The sequence below is a fragment of the Belonocnema kinseyi genome, chromosome 1 (genome assembly GCF_010883055.1).
Source record: "Belonocnema kinseyi isolate 2016_QV_RU_SX_M_011 chromosome 1, B_treatae_v1, whole genome shotgun sequence".
Taxonomy (NCBI): Eukaryota; Metazoa; Arthropoda; class Insecta; order Hymenoptera; family Cynipidae; genus Belonocnema; species Belonocnema kinseyi.
Window position 1 is genome coordinate 96466795 of NC_046657.1, and position 3930 is coordinate 96470724.

At 32.0% G+C, this 3930-nt stretch overlaps 1 protein-coding gene across 3 annotated transcripts in view; it reads left to right on the forward strand.

Annotated features, from left to right (window-relative positions):
- Nucleotides 1-3930, forward strand: part of LOC117167419 (tyramine beta-hydroxylase) — a 59899-nt gene that overhangs the window by 41352 nt on the left and 14617 nt on the right. The window contains exon 1 of one of the 3 annotated variants that reach the window (XM_033352343.1): nt 2513-2599. The exons of the other annotated variants lie outside the window; for them this stretch is intronic. The gene's annotated coding sequence lies outside the window, so the exon portion shown is untranslated. Of the gene's footprint in view, nt 1-2512; nt 2600-3930 lie in introns of those variants that run through there. 3 annotated transcript variants of the gene reach the window in all.

The window sequence follows — 3930 nt, forward strand, 5'->3', positions numbered from 1 at the left end:
ATTTGTCATAAGGACAACCGCAGGATTTCGCCGGAAGCGGGTGCTAATCTGGAAAATTGCACCCGCTCCCAGCGAAATCGCGGTAACCGCCTTCTGCATTTGTCCCGCAAGTGTTTTAGCATATTGTTGACACGCAGGGATGCTTTTTAGGCCATTAGAAAGTGAAAGCTTGGCACCTCCAATAGCGCCGATGATAAGGACGATTATTTTAACAGAATATTCCGGGTACAATCGTTGCAACTTCCTTATAAGGTCTCGATACCTCTTTCTTTTCATTCTCCTTGGTTATGATGTTTTTGTCAGCTGGTGCTGAAAATTCGATAACGAACATGGTTCGCTTCTCGAAGTTAAGAAGAACCATGTCAGTCCTCGAGTGAGCAACAGAAACAATTGTCGAGAATATAAAGCTCCAGTATAAGCGGCACTTCCCATTCCCGACAATTGACTAAATTTCCCTAAGAGCATTTAGAGGAGCGATATTAAGGTTAATGCCGTAAGAGTGACAGAAATGGTAATAAAGCACTCTTAGTGCCGCATTGTGCCTTTGAATGTAGGTCATTCCCTCGTGAGTTGGACAACTAGATAGTATGTGAGCTAAATACTCGGGGTGTGCATGGCACGCCCTGCAGCTATCATCGGGAATATCTTGGCTCAAAATGTGGCGACGGTATGTTAAGGTGGAAATGACACCGTCTTGGCATGAAAAAATGAAACCCTTCGTACCAGAAATCAAGAGGATAACTTCACTTCGTAGATAGCTGAGGGTAAAACAAGGGACCAAATTCATGGGATTTAGTTCAATCTTGCTCTATTTTGATAATATCTTCATAAAAGATAATTTTTTCTATATAAGTGTATTTGAAAAATAGTGTATATTTTTTAATTTCTATTTAATTAAATAATACAATTATTATAATTATTATAAATGACAACGATATTACAAAAATAAAGTTTTGTTCCATGCATTTGATCCATTGTTTTCCCCTCAGCTTTTAACGAAGTGAAGTTAGCTGTTGGTTGAAGTGAAAATACCTAATTTGGGCGCCTTGTATTACTGCGCTAGCGTGGAATTCAAAATGGACATTAAAAACAATTCTGGTAATTAAAATAAATAATTATCATAAGATGGACAAGAATGTATATATATTGTACTTGAGATGTTAGTTTGCCGAATTCAATGAAAATAAACTGTTAATTAGAAAATACGCGTGTTATGCATTTTCTTCTTAACTGAAACTCAGCAAGTTTTTGAAAAAAATATTGTTTGTTATATGCATAATAGTAATAGCTTCAAATGTTTTATAATTTTCAAAGTAAACTTATCTTTCATGAAATTTTATTCACACACAGATATGCACCTCTTTATCACCTTCAAAAATTTGTTGACGTTCAGTGACAATATGTTATCAATTAGATACAGATGTAATAAGTTTTCTTCACTCTCAAACGGAGACACGAATATATGTGAAAAATTAAAATATAATGGAAAGAATAAAATATATTCAAATGAAACGTGTATAACAATACACATGTAAAATTAATTTGTAAATTACTCTTAGTGCTTGACAACATTTACACCCGTGTATTGTTTTGCACTAAGTTTATATATTCCGAGGAAAAATTTATAATTAAACTTTTGGTTAAGCCTCAACATTACAAATAATATTGGAGGATAAATAAAACCCTAATTACAAATTTTTCCTCTCTCAATTGATTCTAAGTCTATAATTGATTCACTACAGTTACGGTATAACTGATTACCTTCCGTTACGGGGTTTGTATAGTTAAAATTAGTAAATTTCTGAAAATAACTGATTCATTAATTAAAAAGAAGTGTATTGAATGAATTAGTAAAATTTCTACTAATTCAAATTTAAAGAGTATAGATTTCCAATATTGACGCTAGAAAGTTTATTAATTCATACTTCGTCCTACTTATACTGTTAATAATAATGTAAATAAAGTGTTTGTAGTGCACTTATTTTCAATTATTAAAATTTAATGTGTTATGAAGGAGAGATTCAAAATTTTAATGATTAGTGTGTAGTTTTCCATTCCTTACTGTGTTTTCTGCATCTTTTCTTAAACTTCTGTAATGATCAAACAATTCGTGGACTGAATATCCAACTCTTCAATCTCTTTTTTCCTCCGTGTACGGAAAGACAGTTTACATATCGTGGAAATATAATGCGTTTATAATGTATTTAAATATGTTATTCTATGTTTGTTGATAAACAGTATCTTTGCATTTCAATTAATACAATTGCATTATAAAAAACCATATTCATTCTTTCTTAAATGTTTATACTATACGTTCTGCGTTCTGCTGAAGAATGCTAATTTTCCTATTATATATTTACAAAATAATTGCTGCGTTGTTTTTTTACCAACTAAATTGAGTTTATAATTCAGTATAATTCTTTCTTCCCGCTGTAAGTCACAAAAATACTTAATTTAATAGTTGATTTGAAGAAGACATTTGTAATCGTGTTCTATAGCCTCTGACGGACAATCCTAGAAAAAAGTTATATAACAATAGTTATAGAATGCCTGTGATATGTTAGCTCTAGAACAGTTCAGTAACAACAACTTCTGTTCGGTAACAGTTACTAATTTTTATTCCTAATTTATTCTATTACGATGCCATAACCCCGTTACGGCACAGTGCAGGAACAAACTTGGAAGAAGTGTTATAGAAAGTCGGTGATAAGTTTGTTCTTGAACAGTTCCAGAACAACTGTTCTATAAGCAGGAAAGTGCCGTCACATAGATCTGAAACCATTCAGTCACAATAGTGCCACACTGTTTCAGAACACTGTTAACTTTTTGTTCTGCAACAGTTATGTAACCAAATTGTAACCATTTTTATAAGTCACTGTTCCTTTTTTATTTAGAACAGTTACAGAACGTTTTTTCTGGGATATTAGACTGCTACTATATCTGTTTTATTTGAATAAGTTACTGTGCTAAGTGTCAATGTAGTTAGATTAATATATTATGTTACTTTTACGTAAAAGTGTTATGTTCTTGTGAGATACTTGTGTAGCTTTGCTGAAAAGTATAAACGGATGCGACTATTGGATATTGCAGTAATATAAATATGTTTAATTTATTTTACATAAAAATGCAATGTTGTCATACATCTATGTTCTATTTTCGTCAAAAAGATGTTATGTAAGAACATTTTCAAGCAGCTTCTTTTTTAAATTCATACTCTTATCACTTTCATAAACTCAATTTCATACATTGTTTTTGATGAAATATATTTTTTTAACTGGTTATCATTTTTAATCATAATCATACTGTAAATAATGAACACAAGTATTTTTGAATTATAGTAATAAAAATAGGGAGAATCGTTCTGCTGATCGCGCTCTCGCCATTAGAGGAATTCCGACCGCATTCGAGAGCTGAATAAGTATTCTGGAATTTCTTGATTGCCGTTTTATAAGGCACAGGGCTTCTCTGAGGGAATGCAATATTGTCAAGCATTCAGTATTTCCGGCCGACGCATTCTAACAGCGGATCAATATAATACCCTAAATATTAAAATTTTTATTGCCTCTTTCCTTATCTCAAGAAAACATATTCTTAGAACATTGAAGTTAGGGGAAGCTTCAACTAAAAACAAGTTATTGGTAGGACCATCAGACAATTAATATCATAACCATACAGAATGAAAAATGTCTTAATTTTGGGATACTTTATTGTAGGTACCATTTTTGGTTGACATTCAATAATTTTGAGAAATTTCAGAGTGTGGAAGCCTCAACTTTCACACTTTTTTATTTGGGAAAGTTCCAAAAAAGTCACTTGGATACAAAGATCAAAGATCACAAAGATCACTCATCGTTTCAAAGATCACTCATGTACCCGTACCCGTTAATAAGTGTCTCACAATAAAAGAAACCTGTTTCAATTCTCTTGATT